This window comes from Jaculus jaculus, chromosome 16, assembly GCF_020740685.1.
Source record: "Jaculus jaculus isolate mJacJac1 chromosome 16, mJacJac1.mat.Y.cur, whole genome shotgun sequence".
NCBI lineage: Eukaryota > Metazoa > Chordata > Mammalia > Rodentia > Dipodidae > Jaculus > Jaculus jaculus.
In genome coordinates this window covers 51,944,024-51,964,385 of record NC_059117.1, presented here as the reverse complement: position 1 = coordinate 51,964,385, position 20,362 = coordinate 51,944,024, and the positions used below count along the sequence as shown (strand labels likewise).

Here is a 20,362-nt window from a genome sequence, read left to right as displayed (position 1 = left end):
GAAAGAGTGAGAGAGAGAGAGAGAGAGAACGGGCCTTTAGCCACTGCAAACAAACTCCAGATGCATTGGCCACTTTGTGCATCTGGCTTTCCTGGGTACTGGGGAACTGAATCTTAATCATTAAGCTTTGCAGGCAAGCTTCTCAACTGCTGAACCAGTTCTCCAGCCCTCCTATCATTGTTTCTACCATTCAACTTGCATATGTTCTTTCTTAGGGTCATCCTTATGTGCATTTAATATACTCTTGTATAATATAGTGGTTTTATTTACAGAAAAATGTCACTATGTTCATGGACTTTATTATTATCTTCTTGTTGTTTTTGAGTCAGGGTCTCATGTTAGCCCAGGCTGACCTGAAACTCATTCTGTAGGTCCGTGCTGGACTGGAACTCACAGCAGTCTTCCTACCTTTGCCACCTGAGTGCTAGGATTAAAGGCATGCACCACACACCCGAACTTACTTTTAAAATATTATTTATTCACTTATTTATTTACAGGCAGAGAGAGATAAAAGAGACAGACAGAGAGAAGGGAGGTGCCAAGGCCTCCAGTCTCTGCAAACAAAGTCCAGATGCTGTTCCACCTTGTACCTCTGGCTTTACATGGGTGTTGGAGAATGGAACTTGGGTCATTAGGCATTGCAGGCAAGCACATTATCTGCCGAGTCATCTCTCCAGCCCTGGCCTCCCTTACTTTAAGAATGAGCTTGCTGATGAGGAGGATTCATGTGTTTCTTTTCACAGTATACTTAGGGACTGCAGAAGGCCCATCTGGAAGTGCTCCTAGGATATGCAGAGTCCATGAGTCAACTAAGTCCACACTCCTGCTCCCAACAGCATTCCAAAAGGATAACCCATGAGGATGCCTCAGTACTCTCAAATCCTTTCTCTAAATTTGATACCCAGGGAAACATTTTAAGGGAAAATCCCCAGCAGGTGGCCAACACAATACTCAAAACACCAAAGAGTTCCTGTGAGATCCATGAGTATGGACAACTAAGTAGAATTCTCCAAGCTGACCTGACAGTTATCTAAGATGTCAGTATTGAAAGTAATAAGTTTTAGACTCATCATACTTGAGACACTTTGAGGCAATAATTGTGGTGGATCCATCCTGGTTGGCACAGAGAAGCTATCAGGTAATAATCAAGAAGTGTACTCAACGCTGCTCTCACAGCGAGACTCATGACCTGCGCCAGGGAGATGGCAGCAGACTCTGAGGACATTCAGAACGTGTCAAAGCAGAAATCCAGAAGCTTCTGAGAGATCAGCACTAAGGACGACTTATGACACACCCTCCAAGGTCCAGGGAACATTGCAGAAGAGAGGACAGGAAGATTTTAAGAGCTACGGGGAGGGAAGGAGTATCCAGAGGTATTGCCCCCACCCCATAACTGAGTATTGCTCTCATAAATTATAACCCATAACCCCATGGCAAAACCCAGCAATCCCAGTGAGGAGAGCCCACCATGAAATGGGGGCAGGGAGGAGGGAAATGGGACCAATACATGATATGTCCATACAACAAAGTTTTTAATTAATAAAAAATTTAAAAGGAGAGATGTACTCAGAAGAGACAGAGAAAATTGTTCTGCTATTCATTCAAAAACAAGGCAAAACAAAAGGCACAAGATAATAATGGATGCTTACAGTAGTAAGTCTTTTTTTTAAAGGGAGAGGAGAGCTGGACATGGTGGTGCATGCCTTTAATCCCAGCACTTGGGAGGCAGAGGTAGGAGGATACCCATTAGTTCGAGGCCACCCTGAGACTACATAGTAAATTCCAGGTCAGCCTCGGCCAGAGTGAGACCCTACCTCAAAAAACCAAAAAATAAAAAAAAAAGAGAGAGAGGAAGGCTGTAAACATGGCTTAGCAATTAAAATGCTTGCCTTCAAAGCCTAAGGACCCAAGTTCGATTCTCCAGGTCCCACATAAGCCACATGTACAAGGTGGCACATGCATCTGGAGTTCGTTTGCAGTAGCTAGAGACGTTGGTGTGCCCATTCTCTCTCTCTCTCCCTCTCTGTCTTAAATAAATTAAATAAAAAGAACAGGAGGGGGCACAGGAGGGGGCTGGAGAGATGGCTTAGTGGTTAAGCCTTTGCCTGTGAAGCCCAAGGACCCCGGTTCGAGGCTCGATTCCCCAGGACCCACATTAGCCAGATGCATAAGGGGACACATGCATCTGGAGTTTGTTTGCAGTAGCTAAAGGCCCTGGCGCAACTGTTCTTTCTTTCTGTCTGCCTCTTTCTCTCTGTGTCTGTCACTCTCAAATAAATAAATAAAAATAATAAAAATAAAAATAAAAAAGAACAGGAGGTAGCACAGCTCTTGAATATGTAGGATGGATAGCTTTTTTATATCAAAGATGAGACAGTATAAAAATGTCAAAAATCTTGAATTATTTCAGTTTCCCCTGTACTTTATCTGAAACCAAATTGTGTATAGAAAATATTTAATAGATCAAGAATTAGGAAACATTTCTGAATTATGTTTGAATACCTTAAAAGTCATTTGGACAGCAGTCTTAAGACTTAAGTCTTACGAATCACCTCACACAAACTCAGGCCAGAGAATGACTAAGGATTCCTTGCTGTTCTTGACATAAGGCAGACACCTTGAGCAAACATTTAAGTCTCATCATGAATCCCAAACTCATAACATCACAGGTTAAATATCTAAACATGTTCACTATACCATTCAGAGCAACGTTCTTCCCAGCTGACCTCTGATGCCAGGTTAAGAACAATAATAGCATTTTGGTCCAGAAAGAAGCTCAACTTTGAGTGAAAGGTGGAAGGGGAAATGAATGGCCAGCAGCTTTTTGTCGTTTTGTTTTGTTTTGTTTTGTTTTGTTTTGTTTTGTTTTTCGAGGTAGGGTCTCACTCTAGCCCAGGCTGACCTGGAATTCACTATAGAGTTTCAGGGTGGCCTTGAACTCACGGCAATCTTCCTACCTCTGCCTCCCAAGTGTTGGGATTAAAGGCATGTGCCACCACGCCCTACTTAAAAAATATACATATACATTTTATTTATTTGCAAGTAGAGGGAGGCAGAGAAGAGAGGGAGAGAAAAAAATGAAAGAGTACAACAGGGCCTCTAGTCACTGCAAGTGAATTCCAGATGCGAGCACCACTTTGTGCATCTGGCATTATGTGGGTACTGGGGAATCGAACCCTGGGTTGTTAGGCTTTGCAGGCAAGTACCCTACCTACTAGACTATCTCTCCAATCCATACCAGCAACTTTTTAAAAAATACGTGTTTTTTTTCTCAATTTTTATTAACATTTTCCATGATTATAAAAAAAGATCCCATGGTAATACCCCCCCCCCCATTTTTCCCTTTCAAATTCCATTCTCCACCATATTCCCCTCCCCATCTCAATCAGTCTTTCTTTTGCTTTGATGTCATGATCTTTTCCTCCTCTTATGATGGTCTTGTGTAGGTAGTGTCAGGCACGGTGAGGTCATGGATATGCAGGCCATTTTGTGTCTGGAGGAGCATGTTGTAAGGAGTCCTACCCTTCCTTTGGCTCTATATGTTTTATTTATTTATTTAAAAGGGAGAAATACTATATGGGCATGCCAGGGCCTCTTGCTGCTGTAAGCATTCTCCAGATATATGCATCACTTTGCACATCTGGCTTTACATGGGTACTGGGGAATTAAACCCAAGCCAGCAGGCTTTTCAAGCAAGTGCCTTTAACCACTGAGCCAGATCCACAGGCACCAGACAAAATACTTTTATTACCTCTCAGATTGATGAAAATTATCTCTTTGCTAAAATAACACTTTACTGTCTTAGCTGTCTCTGTCTCCACATGGGTGGAGGGGCTCATCTGTGCTACTTGCCTGAAATGCTTCTCCTCTGCGATGACAGGGACTCATGTAAAGGCTTGGAGTGCAGAAGGACCCTCTCATCCTCTAATGCACCTGTGGCCCAGTTCGTCCTGTCCTCGTTTTCCAGGAGGGTAACAGTCACTCTGGTAAGAGCTCTAAACCTGTGTCTGCCAGTTTTAGTCTCTACTCAAGGCAGACCATGGGCAATAGGGAGCAAGAGCCTGCCAAGCAGAGGGCACATGTGACCATTCATCTTCATGAAACATTAAAATGAAATCTCCAGTTTGGAACGGAGAGAAGCAATCTGCCACCTGCAGGAAGTTCAGAGTACACAGGGTTTAAACACTTTTTCTTTTTTAATTTAATTTATTTGTTTAGATGGGGGTGGGGCGGGGTGGGGGCAGAGGGAGAAAAAGGCAAATACGAAGAGACAGAAAGAGAATGGAGAATGGGTGCAACGAGACCCTCTCCACTGCCAATGAACTCTAGCCACATGTGCCACCTTGTGTATTTAGCTTCACATGAACACTGGGGTATCAAATCTGCATCCTTAAGGCTTTGCAGGCAAGCACCTTAACCGCTGAGTCATCTGTCCATCCCTTAAACAGTTTTTCAGTGAGGAAACCGAGCCTTGGAGAGAATAAACAGGTTTGTTCAGGTTTATCAGTTGACTATAGATAAATGAGTTTCTGATTGAGTGTTCTTTTCAATCAAGGGCCTGATCATTCTAATTTTCATACTATGAGTAGATATCAATTTAATATGTGGTCCATTTATAACCATTGCTTATATTTAACCTTCTATAGATTTGTAGCCCTTGTGACTTTGAGCAGGTTACTTAAGCCCTCGGAAATTTTTTCTTCCCAACTGAAAACATGCCTCTTTAATATTCATGACGAGTGTAACACTCTGCCTAGTATTATGTAGAGAATTAAATTAGCAACACTCTAAGAAAACCTGAATAAAAAATGGATACTCCTAGAAAACGTGAACATTAAGTACTTTATAAAAGTTCATTCCATGCCACTATTCATTGAGAAAAGGTGATAAAATAAAATGCACTGAAAAGTAATGAAAATGTAGGACTTGGAATGTTTGACCAGAGGATAACAAGCGAGGACAAGGAGGAACTTCGCTTGACTTAATTTGACCAGGTCACATTTCATGTTGGACAATTAGGCTCACTTAACCTGAAAATTGTTTATGTAATTACACTGGCATTTACACATGGAGACGCAGTGCATGATTGACTACCCTATGTTTTCTTCAAGTACATTTCTTACTTGTGTCCTTGACCTTTGCCCTGATGGTTTAGCTGTTTTTCACGGTTGATAACTGATCTCTCTCTCTTGACTTTGGCTCATTATTTCAAGTTCATCATAGGAGCAGAATATGATATTTGTTTGTTAAAGTATATTTAAGGACCCAGTTAATTTCCTAATTGTAAATGTGATTTCTGAAACAAGATGGAAATAAAAGATGGAGATATTGAACAAATTATTTCTGCAGACAAGGTCTTATGATTATAACGTTTAGTGTAGCCAGGGCTTCCATTAAATTATATAATCAAAGATAAAACTGTCCTAGAACTTCAAATATATCCACTGGAACTAGTGACAGAAAATCCTGAAAGACCTTCCATGTAAATCACACAAAAGGGAGAGGAGAAATACCACCACCATCTTATTATGGCACCTGATGGCAACTCACTCTCCTTCTAGGAAAAGTGCTTCTGAGGATTGGATTTTTGCATCCCCTGACCATCTAGATCATGTGTCACCTGACCACCTACATCATGTGTCACCTGACCATCTAGATCATGCATCACCTGGCCACCTAGATCATGCATCACCTGAAAATCAAGATCATGCATCACTTGGCCATCTAGATTATGAATACAGAAAATTCAGCCACACCTGGGTGTTCTAACAACAAGCACAATGTCCTAGTATAGGCTCTTGACAAATCAGTTTAGCCTCTCTATAGGGAGGCATGCTTTCTCTCTCCTTCTCCCCACAGCTTAGTCTCCTTACACAGTGTTTCTGGGTCGAAGAGCAGAACAATTGTAGGGGCACAAATGCTCTTTAAAATGTAAATTAGTGAAGATAGCATAAACAGTCCCAGGCAAAGCCAGCAGATCTCCTTATGAATGTGGAACATTTATTTGAATAAGAAAATATCAAAAGCTTACAAAGTAACTAAGGGAAAGTTGAGCCTTTCCTAAAATATCCTGATAGATACCACCTCCTATGTTTGCATGAGAAGACTAAAAATACAGCCAGCATGCGAGTTCTTCCAGAAAGTTGAGCCAGCGACTCTTCTCCCCTCTCTTTGTATCAGACTTCATAGATGCCTGTTATCAGGAATAGCAGACTAATTCAGCGGCCGGGAGTCTCACTCACTCACACACATATTTATCAATCTCCCAGGAGATGTTTGTCATTTAGAGCACTGTGGGGATTAGAGCTGAGTTACTGTGAGGAAATTCTGCCAAGAATAAAAACTTTAGAAACTCATCAATCACGGGGAGTTTCAAAACCCATATGCTTCAAAGGAAACGATTGGTCATTGGTGGGGATCAGAAATGGGTAAGTCTTTCTAAACAACCCTCAGTGTAGGAAACTTATTTACTTACCTCAAAGCCTATCTTCCCCTCTTACTTTTTATGGCACTTATACAATCACTTCAAGCAATTGGCTAACGCTTCAGTTTTCTAAGGTTAGTATCTGCGTGCTCTAGATTTCTGTAGCATACAGTTTTCAGAGAAATGAAAGTGGTAGAGGAGTTTCAAATATTTTACTTGCAAGTATCCACATATATGCATTAATAGAGAAAGAGGGGCTGGAGAAATGGATCAGCAGTTACAATGCTTCCTTCTAAGCCTAACCATCTGGGTTCAATTCCTCAGTACATATGTAAAACAAAATGCACACTATGGCACACGCATCTGGAGTTCACTTGCAGTAACTAGAAGCCCTGGCCTGCACATTCTCTCTCTCTCTCTCTTTGTCTCTTGCTGCTTCAAAATAAATAAACAAACAAATTTTTTTTTTAAAAAAAAAAAAGGAAAAGAAAATCAAGATATGAGCCTGACATAAACAGTGTGAGGAATATTCAAGAACAAAATTTAGGGTGCACTAACTCAGTAATCAACATGAACAATATTTTTATTAAATTAACTAAGTTTATTATAAAAATTAAAGAATTACAACATCATGTTCTGTATATACAGCATTATAATACTTATTGTCTAAAACTCAATAAATATTGTGTGAGAAAGAACCCAAAAGAAAGAAAAAAAAATCAAAATTTTACATTAGTACAAGTTACTCTTGCTAATTTCTACTCTTGCCTTGGGTTGTCCATAGCATGATTACAGACTTTGATAGTTGGTTCTTTGCATTTTTCTCACTTTAGTTTTACTAACTACATTTTTATTAACACAAACTTGTAAGAAATATTTCCATACATGTGTGACAATATTAATACCTACAGACAGTGAATACTGACCAAATTTTGTTCTTGTTAGCATGTGTATTCTGTATGTGATGTGGTATGCTGTGATGTGGTATGTGTATGTGGAGTATATGCATATGTGTCAGATACATGTGCCCCATGTACATGGGTGTTTGGGGCCAGAAAGAACATCAGGGTCTTCTCTTGTAGAGAACATCGGGTGTCCTCCTCTCCTGTAGAGAACATCGGGTGTCCTCCTCTCCTGTAGAGAACATCAGATATCTTCCTCTCTTATACTGAACATCAGGTGTTCTCTTTGTTCTCTCCTGTTTTTCCACACTATTTCCTTGGCACAGAGTCTATAACTCAACCAGATACTTCCAGTACTTTTATTGTTATTTTTAGTATTGTTAACCAATGAGCCCCAGCAATTCTCCTCTTTCCATCTCCCTGGGCACTGGGGTTGCCACCATGAGTGTCCTTGTCTAGAATCTGATATGGGTGTTTACACGTTCACTCTTAAGCCCCCATGCTTACTTTACAAATGCGTTTACCCTCTGAGCCATTTCCTCAGCCCTAGCGAAATATTCTATAACACAATCAGATAACTTTGGTTGTATATAATTAAGTGAATAAAGTTCAATGTCCGAGCTGATATACATTCTAATTTAAAAACTGTTGTAGGGCTGGATAGATGGCTTGGCATTTAAGGTGCTTGCCTGCAAAGCCAAAGAATGCAGGTTTCCCCAGGACCCACCTAAGCCATATGCACAAGGTGGCACATATATCTCGAGTCATGTCCAACTCATCTTTTCCTTGAGTGAAGATTAATTAATTAATTAATAAACCACACGTCATGTCATGACACCCAGAGACACTTCCTCCTACCCCAAACTAAAGGCTAGCCCCACAATGCATGACCCATATACCCCAACAAGGAGGGTCCCTGTGGAGGGGGGAGAACAGGGAGGAGGCTAACAATGGTACCAGCTTGACTGTATTCACGGACTGCAAAACTAAAAATAAAAATCTGTACATATTTAAGATACAACATGTCCCAATTTTGTATACATGTATGTTGAGAAATAATCATCCCAGTGAAGCCTGTTCACAACCTTATCACCTCCTAAGGGAATTGACTGTGCATGTCCTCACCAAACATTCACCATCAGCAAATTTCTATGGTAATACCCAATACAGAGTTGAACACAGAGCTTCTGAAATGTGTATTTGTGAAACTCTGAACGTTTTATTCATGGGCTCTCCATCTTCTCTCCCCAGCCCCTTGGAGCCACCATGCTTCTAACTGCCTTTAGATTGTTTTTTTTTTATTTTTAATTTTTAAAAAATAATTTATTTATCTATTTGCACCCACCCTCAGAGAGAAATAGAGAAAGGGAATCTAGTTTGATTTTTGAGCCTAACTCTAGACTCTCTGAGGGTCTGGGCTCTCCCATCAATCTCCCCGTTTGTGCATCTCTGCTCCTCTTCTCTTTCCTTCCTCAGCTCAGTCACCATCCCTCACATATTGTTGTTTGCTTTCCTAATTCTAATTCCTAAATTAATCCCCTGCTGTCATTTAAGTCTGGTTTGGGGCAAGAATGAAGATAAACACATGTGTTCAACTCACCACATTTTCTTATTAGGCTTAAATAAATGCAATTTTTTTCTTTATTCTTTTCTTTTTTTGGTAGTGTAATTCCTAAAATAGCACAATGGTCTATTTCACATGTGCTTCAGAAAATATATTTATAAACTTGGAGACATAACTTGGGAATTAGTTTCTGGTTTAAAAGATAAGGTTTGTTTATACAAAAAGTCTGTTGATTTCATTCATTAGCATATGTTCATAGACATGGAAGAGCTTAATGCTAAAAAAATTACTTTAGATGCAACTTGGTTCTCTGAATTACCAAACTCAAAAGTGTAAATGGCCTTATTTTTCTGTCAGCACTAATGCCATTCTGTTCCACATGTGGTTTTTGCACAATGGGGGGTATGCAAAAGTTGTTTTTGCTCTGATGGCCCAGCATAGATTGATTTGTCGATAATGTGTTAGAGAAGATATGTGGTTTCAGGGCACTGGGAATGAGAGCAAATTTTCTGATTAAAGCCTTTTGAATAATTCTTGCTGGAGGCACTATGTACCATTGGCTATAAACTGTATGTGTTTAAACTCTGAAATATGCAAAAGCAAACAGCAAAGCTACAAACCAACCTCCCCAGAAAAGCGCTGTCATCTTGCTCCCTTCTTGCTTTCTTTGGGCTGAGATACCCACATTTCTGGTCAGGACAGTTCCTGGCAGGCTGTGTACAGAACGCTGTGGCCTGTCCAATCCCAGCAAACTCAGGACAGTATTCAGAATACTGCATGAAGTTCTCTGGACAGGATCTTGGGAAAATATAGTCAACAGAGAGAAAGAAACACAGAGAGATAGGAGAAAGAGAGAGAGAGCAAGCTGACCGGGAGCCCCTGTTCTATCACTTCTATTTGTAATATTGAGCAGGCTTTTTCAAATAGGCAAGTTTTTAAAATATTTTTTTAAATTTTTTGTGTATTTTTATTTATTTATTTGAGAGTGACAGACAGACACAGAGAGAAAGAGGCAGATAGAGAGAATGGGCACGCCAGGGCCTCCAGCCACTGCAAACAAACTCCAGATACACACGCCCCTTGTGCATCTGGCTTACGTGGGTCCTGGGGAATCAAGCCTCATACTGGGGTCCTTAGGCTTCACAGTCAAGTGCTTAACCACTAAGCCATCTGTCCAGCCTGTTAAAATATTTTTGTATTGATGACATCTATACTTACAGACAATGAACCATTATAATTCCCTCCCCTCCTCCACTTTCCCCTTAACAACTCTGCTCTCCATCACATCCTCTCCCTCTCTCTGCTAGTCTCTTTTATTTCAATGTCATCATCTTTTTTCTCTAAGATATTCTGAATAAGACATATAAAAGTCTACTTTTTAGCATAATGGCACATAAATAGGCAATTATTGAAAGTGAAGTCATTTTTTTAAAATCCTGAGATAAATTAAAGGTGTGTTGGCACACACCTTTAATCCCAGCACTCAGGAGGCAGAGGTAGGAGGATCACCATGAGTTCAAGGCCACCCTGAGACTACATGGTGAATTCTGGGTCAGCCTGGACTAGAGTGAGACACTGCCCATCACTGAAAAAAGTGCCATATTTACGTTCAAGTTTTTCTGCCCAGTGCCATTAAGGAAAGGTAGATGTGAAGTAAGTGCTTACTGAATTGAGTTAATGTTGTGTTGTGATAACTTTGAGCAGAAAGAAATAAGATATAATTGTAGTTAAAGTACTGTACGATATCATTTATATGTTAAGTTTAATAGTCAACAGTATTGTGGCTGGAGAGATGGTTCAGCAGTTAAGGCACTTGACTACAAAACCCAACCACCACGGTTTGATTCCTCAGTTCCCAGGTAAAGTCAGATGCACAGTGGTGCATGCCTCTGGAGTTCATTGGCAGTGGCTGGAGGCCACTCTGTCTGTCTCTCTTCTATCCCTCTCTACTTACAAGTAAATCAATAAATATATTTTTAAAAGTCATTTAAAAAACCTTTTGAGGTACATTATTTTTCAAAAAAATCCTCTTTTTCTTTACTGTAAGAGGAATGTTTGTTGCAAAGGGATCAATCATCATGACAGAGTTATGCGAGGTATGTCAGGTACTGGGCAAGGCGCCTGCACTGTGCAATCCAGTATCCAGTGCAAGGTTGAAATCTGCAATAGGAAGGCATCTGGGATGTTAGGATAAAATAGAGTACAGGGCCGGGGAGATGGTTTCGTGGTTAAGATGCTTGCCTGTGGTGTTCGCTTCGGCAGCACATATACTAAAATTGGAACGACACAGAGAAGATTAGCATGGCCCCTGAGCAAGGAGGACACGCAAATTCGTGAAGCATTCCATATTTTTTTTTAAAAGATGCTTGCCTATGAAGCCTATGGAGCCAGGTTCAATTCTCTAGTATCCATGTAAAGCCAAATTCATAAGGTGGCACATGTGTCTGGAGTTTGTTTGCAGTGGCTGGAAGCCCTGGAGCACTATTGTCTCTTGCTCTGTCTCTCTCTCTCTCTCTCTCTCTCTCTCTCTCTCTCTCTCTCATTGCCTCTTTCTCTGTCTTTCAAATAAATAAATAAAGTTAAAAAAAATTAAAAATGGTGAAATCTGGCTGAAGAGATGTCTGATCAATTAAGGTGCTTGCCTGTGAAGCCTAAGGACCCATGTTTGAATCTCTAGGTCCCATGTAAGCCAGATACACAAGGTGGTACAAGCACACAAGTTTGCACATTCACATGTGGTGGCCCACGTATCTGGAGTTTGATTACAGTGGCTTGTGGCCCTGGTGCACCAATTCTCTCTCTCCCTTACTCTCACTCTCTCGCATAAAAAAGAAAAGAGCAGCTGGCGAGTTGGCTTAGCAGTTAAGGCAACTGCCTGCAAAGCCAAAAGACCCAGATTTGATTCCCCAGAGACCATGTAAGGCAGCTACATAAGTGTAAGAACAACAACAAATAAATAAATAAGAAGAAGAAAGAAAAGAAGAGAAAACAGTTTTTTCCTTCAGGCTGGAGGGATGGCTTAGTTGTTAAGGTACTTGCCTGCAAAACCAAAGGACCCAGGTTCAGTTTCCCAGGATCCAAGAAGGCCAGATACATGAGGTGGTGCATGTGTCAGAGTTCATTTGCAGAGGCTGGTGTGCCCTCTCTCTCTCTCTCTCTCTCTCTTTCTCTCTCTCTCTCTCTCTCTCTCTTCCTCTATGCCAAATAAATAAATAAATAATTTTAAAAATATTTAAAAAAAAGAAAAGGTCAGTTTGATAGGGTTGCCTCAAAAAAACATGGTGCAATCTTTAAAACCAGAAAGTAGAGGACACCTCAAGGACAGCTATCCACAAGAGGACAGGGAACAGGGCATTGGGAGAGAGTGCTGAAAGCAGTTAAACTTTCTGAATGGTACCATATACTATTGAAAATATGGAGAAGCTATCCCCTAAATCAAGTGAAAAAATTAAAACAATCTGTAACTCCTAGGGAAAAGAAAGTACACAATAAAATAAAAGTAATTATAGCCCATTATTGGCTCTACCATGAGCACCAGGTTCAAAGACAATGAAGAGAGCCCAAAATATTGATTTAATTAAATCTATGATCTAATTATCTTGGGACAATAAGGGAGAGTTTATGTAGTATTCTCATTTCAAAATTTAAAGTACACCGCCTAAACTTTTAAACCAATCAAGACCAAAATACTTCTGCTATAAGTAAAAGCAGAAGTGATAAGTCCTTCACTCTAGATATGAGGGAATAGAAACTGGCATGTTTTGGTAAGAATAGGAACAGTTAGGGAAGAATAGTGACTTTAATTTTTTTTTTTATTTGTGAGAAAGAAAGAGAGAGAGGCAGACAAGGAGAGAGAGAATGGGTGTGCTAGGGCCTCCAGCCACTGCAAATGAATCCAGACCAGTGAGCTACCTTGTGCATATGGCTTATGTGGGTCCTGGGGAATTGAACCTAGGTCCTTTGCCTTTGCAGGCAAATGCCTTAACTGCTAATCCATATCTCCAGCCCAAAGAAACCTTTTTTAAAAAATAATATTTTATTTTTACTTATTTATGAGTGAGATAGGGAGGGAGAGGGAGAGAATGGGGTGCCAGGGCCTCTAGCCACTGCAAACAAACTCTAAACACATATGCCACTTCATCTGGCTTTACATGGAAACTAGGTTTATTTATTTATTTATTTGTTTGTTTGTTTGTTTGTTTAAGGTAGAGTTTCACTCTAGCCCAGGCTGACCTGGAATTCATTATGTAGCCTCAGGGTGGCCTCGAACTCACAGCAATCCTCCTAACTCTGCCTCCCAAGTGCTGGGATTAAAGGCGTGCACCACCATGCCTGGCTTAGGTTTAGTTTGAGCTTACAATTCCAAGGGGAAATGTATAATGGTGAAGAAAACATAACAAGAACAGAAAGTCAGCACCATAGATCAGCAGGAAGAAGTAGCGAGAAAGAACGATATGTGGGGCTGGTTGGGACTAGAGAGATGACTTAGTGGTTAAGGCACTTGTCTGCAAAGCCAAATGACCCAGGTTCAATTCCCCAGTATCCATGTAAAGCCAGATGCCCCAAACTGGCACATACATCTGGAGTATGTTTGCAGTGGATGAAGGCCCTGGCACACCCATTCTCCCTCTCCCCCCTTTCTTTTTCCTGCTTTCTCTCTCTCTCTCTCAAATATATATATATATATATATACACATATGTGAAGTTTGACAGTGCCACGTAGACGTCTATCCCCAGTGACATAACTACCCCAGCAAGGTTCCATCTCCCAGTGTTTCCACAGCCTTCATGAACAGCATCGCCAAGTAGAGATTACATATTCAAACACATTCAGGTCACCACGTCTCACTCTTCACCCTCATAAACTCACAGCCATCAGATGATGTGAACTGCATTTGGTCCAACTTTATGACTCCCCATCATTTTTACCAGTCCCAACACAGTCCAAAAGTCTGAAGTCTCAAAGTAGTCTCTTAACTCTGAAATCAAAATACAAGTTACAGGCAGGAGAGATTGCTTGGCAATTAAAGGCACTTGCTTGCAAAGCCTGAAGGTCTGGGTTTGATTCCCTAGTACCCATGTAAAGCCAGGTGCACAAAGTGGTGCATGTGTCTGGAGTTTGTAGTGGCTAGGGGCCCTGGTGCTCCTATTTCCATTGTCTCTCTCCTTGCAATTAAATAAATGAAAATTTGGAAAAAAATACAAGTTACATACTCCCAACATATAATGGCATAGAATGAACTTTCACATTCCAACAGGGAGGAATGGGGACAGAGGAAGGAAAGACTGAACCATAGAAGACTGAAATACAGCAGGAAAAGTACTAAATCCAGCAGCTTCATGTTCAGAATCTAGGGCTCACGACAGTGTATGTGCTGGGCTCCAAAGGCTTGGGGAGTTCTGCCCTTCTAGCAGTGTAGCCTATAGGCCCTCTTGTGAGTCAGATCTTCTCCAAATCCACAGCACTTCTTGGCTTATCCCCCATGGTGCCAACATCTCTACCATCCTGAGGTCTCCATTGCAATTTATAGAATACCTTCACAGCTTCTCATGGTGGCCTCACCTGGCCCCCTGGCAGAAACTCCAACCCATGTCCCATTTCCGAGCCCTGGTGGTTGGCTCTTGAAACTTGGGGAGCAACTTTCCAGGACCAATTCAAAGTTGTACCTTTCATTTTTCCCAAATATCTACACTTGGATGATGAAAAGAACTTCTGTTGTCAGATCAGGATGAAGTCTGGCCTTGCAAATTAATTAATAATTTTTTGAGGTAGGGTCTCACATTAGCCCAGGCTGAACTGGAATTTATTTTTCAGACTCAGGGTGGCCTTGAACTGACTGTGATCCTCCTACCTCTGCCACCAGAGTGCTTGGATTAAAGGTGTGTATCACCACACCTGGAAGTTAGTAATTCTTTCAAAAAGAGAAAGAGTCAGGTATGGTGGCACATACCTTTAATCTGAGCACTTGGGAAGAAGAGGTAGGAGGATCACTATGAGTTCAAGGCTACCCTGAGACTACCAAGTGAATTCCAGGTCAGCCTGGGCTGGAGGGAGACACTACCTCACATAAAAAGTAAAAAGAAAGAAAGAAAATAAAAGAAAGAAATAATGAATGAAAAGAAAAGAAAAGAGAAAAGAGCATAGCTCTAAGGAAGATGATGCACACTGATCAAGCTTGACAGAGGAAAAAAGAATTATGGTCTTACTTATGTCAAGCAAACATCTGAAGCAATTACTATTCCTGTTTTATAGTGTTTTTATAAAAAATATTTTATTTTTTATTTGAAAGAGAGAGAGAGGGAGAATGGGCAGGTCAGGGCCTCTAGCCACCATAAACAAATTCCAGATGTATGCACCATCTTGTGCATCTGGCTTCTGTAGATCCTAGGGAATTGAAGCTGGCTCCTGAAATTTTGCAGGCAAGCACTTTAACTGCTAAACCATCATCTCCTCAGCTCTTAAGTTGTGTATTTGAAGTGCATGAATTTTCTACACTTAACCTTAGATTCCTCTTGAAGTAAAATAAGATATTTTTAGGAAGCATAAAAGGAGGGTAAATGCCCTTGGTTCATCGGTCCTCTGGGGCCTTGGAGCTGTGACATCAGGATGCAACATTCCAGAAGGAGAGGTGGCCATCTAGGTTTGACAGAAGGAGAGGTGGCCATCTAGGTTAGACATGTGCAGATGGGCTTCATACTAAGCAGATGGGTGATTTTCTCAAGGAAAATTGTTTCCATAGAGGCACCAGTTGCTAGTTAAACCTTGGCAAGCTCTGTTTCTCTCCAGCAGAGTCCTCTCTCTCCAGTATGTGCGTTAGGCACATGCTCAGGTCTCTTAAGCTCCCCCACCACCATCCCCCGCCGCAAGCTGTATTATCCAAGCTATACTTCTTCTTTGGGAAGGTTGTAAATTGTAGAATGTGACATTTCACGGCCTGGTCCTTTAGGCCTAGTCTTTTGTTTTCCTTCCCTTCCTTCCTCTTTTTAAAAATATCTTATTTATCTGAGAGAGAGACAGAGACAAAGAAACTGGGTGTGCCAGAGCCTTTAGCCACTGCAAATGAACTCCAGATGCATGTGCCACCTTGTGCATTTGGTGTTACGTGGATAGTGGGGATTGAAACCTGCCTCCTTAGGCTTTTCAGGCAAAACCCCTTAACTGCTAAGGCACCTCTAGCCCTTTTCTGTTTTCTTCCTTCCTTCCTTCCTTCCTTTGTTTCATCTTTCCTTCCTTTCTTCCTTTCTTTATTTCTTTTTTTTTTTTTTTTTTTTTTTGGCTATTTGAGGTAGGGTCAGTCTCAGTCTAGCCTAGTCAGGCTGACCTGTAGTCTCAAGCTGGCTTCAAATTCATGGCAATCCTCCTGCCTCTGTACCCTGAGTGCTGGAATTAAAGGTGCACATCACCAGAGATGGCTTTTTTTATTTCTTTTTGCTTTATTTATTTATTTATTTATGGTTATTTCTTTTTGCTTCCTAATTACAGATATGTTAAACCAAGGGCTGAGAAAAAAGGCAAGGCCTGGAAAACACACACACACTTAGTGTCACTCAAGTCAGCCTGAAAAAAGCACCTGAAAAAAGCATTGTCATTCTCCATTAATCAAAGGCCTTACTTCTAAAATTCATAAGTGTTTTCCCATGCAACGCAAATGGCTTTTTAAAGGTCAGTGTGGAATGGACACTTTGTCATGTGTTTTCTGTTCTTGTCTTAGGTATACAACCAAAACACAATGGAAGGTGTTTGTCTTTTTGTATTTTTTCTGCAGTGTGACCTGGTCATGCAATTGCTCTCCTTCCAATTCAGTACCCAGTAGTTTTGATCTCATGTTGGGCCATTTTTAACACTAAGAAAACACTGTGTTAGTGGTTCAATCAATGACACTGATGTCAGTATGCAATGGTATAGGACAAAGAAAAAGGAGAATGAAGAAATGACCATTTCCAATTGAGCAAAGGTGACAAAAGCAGGGGTGTCATGGAAATGCCATTGAGTGTAGGGTGTCCAACTTCACGCATTCCGGGCACCTCTTCCTTCAAAGAGGAAATTTTACTCCTTTAAATTCCCATCCTTGTCTGTGGACAAAAATTCTGGAACTGTTCTGCTTCTGGAAGCTGGAGTCCCCTGGGGGATATTTTACAAAACATTAGAAGCTCTGATGGTTTTTGTTACTTAATGGTTTCTAACATTATGCATACAAATGAAAAGTAAAAGTTTAGAAAGCTTAAGTGTTAACAAATTGTGAGATCTACATTTGGGACCTAGGCTGAGTAGTTACATATTTTCTTTGGCCTTTCTTGCAAAAGTAATTTGATAATAACACCAGATCCCAAAATTCCCTACTTCTTTCATCTGTAAGTTGTACTGAGCAACTGATGTTTCTGGGCCTTGCCTCTCATAGGCACAAAATGAAGAAATGGTGCAGATGTGTGCTGTGCCTCTTCTTGATTTATTTACTTATAGTATTATTTTTTAAACTATTTTATTTATTTTAGAGAGAGAGAGAAACAGGTAGATATAGAGAAAGAAAATGGTGCACAAGTGCCTCTAGCTGCTGCCAATGAACTCCAGATGCATGTGCCACCTTGTTCATCTGGCTTTACATGGGTCCTGGGGAATTAAGCCTGGGTCTGTAGGCTTTGCAGGCAAGCAGATAGAGAGAACGGATGTGCCAGGGCCTCCAGCCACTGCAAATGAACTCCAGACACATGTGACACTTTTGTGCATCTGACTTTACTGGTGTACTGGAGAACTGAACCCAGGTCCAGGACTTTGCAGGCAGGCGCCTTAACTGCTGAGCTATTTCTCCAAGCCCCATTCCCCAACCCTCTTGGTTTTAGTATTTAGTCATGCATGCTGCTGCCATCTATAAGGAATTCTATCCCCCAACTAAAAGGATATGGATTTGTAGAGCCAGGCTGGCTGTGGGAAGTGAACTTCTATCTAGGGTTACTTTTCTCTTTTGAGCTGATCACAGCCCCCGGGTGCCCAAATCTGGCCATCTGGCCTGTCACCTATTTCTATCTCCTCTTTCTCTCTCTCTCATTCCTACCTCTTCTTCCTTCCTTGCTTCCTTCTTTCCTTCCTTCTCTTTCTTTCTTTTCTTCACTTTTTCTCCCCTTCTCTCCCTTCTTTCCCATTCTCTTTCTTTCTAAGACTGTTGGCTTCAGGTAGCCCAGGACAGCCTGGGATTCATGATCTTCCTGCCTCAACCTCTAGAGTACTGGGATTATACACATGTGCCACCCCATTATGCCTCCAGCTGCAAGGACTCTTTCACTGGAATGGCTCAGGGATTAAAGTCCCTTGCTTGCAAAGCCTGATGGCCCAGGTTCCATTCCTCAGTACCCATATAAAGCCAGTTGCACAAAGTGACTCATGCATCTGGAGTTAATTTTCAGTGGCAGGAGGGTCTAATGTGCCCATGCTTACCATTCTCTGTGTCTCTATCTTTCTCACTGTCTCTCAAATAAATAAGTAAAAAATATTAAAATAAAATGAAATAAAAAGACAGCCACACTGACCTCCTGATTTGCTCATGGTCACTGTGGCTTTCAGGCTATTACGGCATAATGAATACTTGAACTCAGGATCGTTGCAGCTACAGCTGACTAACAGGTTTGCTCACAGCTTACTTTGTATGGAAAGAGTCTGTGGATTCCAGGGTTAAAGGTGCTTTGAACTCTTTTTTTATTGAATTAATTTTTTTTTTTTTTTTTGAGAGAGAGAGAGAGAGGAAGGGAGTCAGAAAGAGAGAGAATTGGCTTCCCAGGGCCTTCAGCTCTGGCAAACGAATTCCAGATGTATGTACCACCTTGTGCATCGGGCTTACATGGGTACTGTGGAATTAAACCTGGGTCCTTTTACTTTTCAGGCAAGTACCTTAGCCTCTCAGCTATCTCTCTAGCCCTGAACTCTTTCCCTTTGGAGTGTAGAAGGAAGCAGAGAAAGATGTTTAGGGTAGAAATCCAGGACATGTACAGTCAGCTAAAGATAAGATTGCTTCCAAGCTGTTTGTAAATAAATAAATAAAAATTTAAAAAAATGTTCTGGGCAAGCTTCAAGTCAGCAGGATCCTGTCGGCGAAGCCCACAAAGACCTACTATCTACTATTATGTGGCCTTGCAACGATTATCACCCTTGCCAGCTTCTAGAGCTTACTTTTCATCAGCAAATTGTGGAATACAGAGCTGGATTTTTTTCCAGTATATCTCATTGAAACCGAGCCAATACAGGTATGACAACTAGGCTTCACCTGTTCCTCACTTCTGCAATGACCCAGAAAGAAGACCATCTCGGATGTGGCATGGGAGGGTGAGTGGACAGAAGAAGACAGGCTTGCAAAAGCTCATGCCAACAGCAAAGTGAACCAGCCCTAGTGAGGAAGGATGGTGGGGCAAAAATTGCATTACCCGGGGTTGACAAGAGTGGGACAATGGGAGTGTGGTGGTGAAAACAGTAGAGAGGCCAAGCGAGACTCTTTTTTTATGTTTATTTGTTTATTTGTGGGGTGGATGGGTGCACCAGGACCTTGAGCTGCTTCAAACAAACTCCAGATGCACGCCCGCCTTGTGCATTTGGCTTCACGTACTGGGAAATCAAACCTGGGTCCTTAGGCTTCACAGTATGTACCCTAACCACTAAGCCATTGAGGTCTCTGCAGCATCACTTCAAAGCTAGAGATGGCCGAGTGCCACAAAGTTGGCAGAGTGGGTGAGCTGAGAACTACTAGTTATTTTTTATGTTTAATCTATAATTACTAGTTAGTTTAGATGCTGCCATAGAACGCGATCAGCCACTCACCTCATAAACAATATAAACATGTTTTATTTATTCCTCAGAGTTCGGAAGGCTGGAAAGTTCCAAATTCAGGAATGCACAGCAGATGGGACTATTTGTAGATGTTACCTTCTCATTGCATCTTTTACAAGGTGTGAGGAGCTAGCTAGCTTTGGGGTCTTCTAAAATATTATTCATTTATTTACAAGCAGAGCAACAAAGAGAGACTGGCAGAGAGAATGGGTGCACCAGGACCTCTAGTTACTACAAACAAACTCCAGATACATGTGCCACTTTGTGCATCTGGCTTTACATGGGTACTGAGGACTCAAACCTAGGTCCTTAGGCTTTGTAGGCAAGCACCTTAATCCCTGAGCCATCTCTCCAGCCCTGGGGTCTTTTTTAAGGGCACCAAATGCCAATTATAACCCCCAAAGTGTGGTAGATGATGTCTGAATAAGAACAGCCTGTGCTCTGAAAACACTTAAGCTAACATAACCTTTGTAGCTGATGACACTCACTTGGCTGCATAAGAGAACCAGAGCAGAGCTCAGGTCAAGGCGCCTGGATTTAAACCTCAGCTCAGCTCCTTTCTGCTACTGTTATTTCATGTAATAGTTAACTTTGTGCACTCTGTCTTGTATCTCAAAACATTGCCATAGCAAATGGTTATTAAAGGTATTCACAAATTCTAG

At 41.3% G+C, this 20,362-nt stretch overlaps 1 protein-coding gene and 1 non-coding gene across 3 annotated transcripts in view; one reads left to right on the top strand and one right to left on the bottom strand.

Moving 5' to 3' along the window:
- Znf385d (zinc finger protein 385D) overlaps positions 1-20,362 on the bottom strand; it is a 1,102,298-nt gene that overhangs the window by 443,089 nt on the left and 638,847 nt on the right. The gene's annotated exons all lie outside the window — the stretch shown is intronic.
- LOC123455492 lies at positions 11,137-11,243 on the top strand. Its single transcript, XR_006633953.1, has one exon. It is a non-coding gene; the product is annotated as a U6 spliceosomal RNA (small nuclear RNA).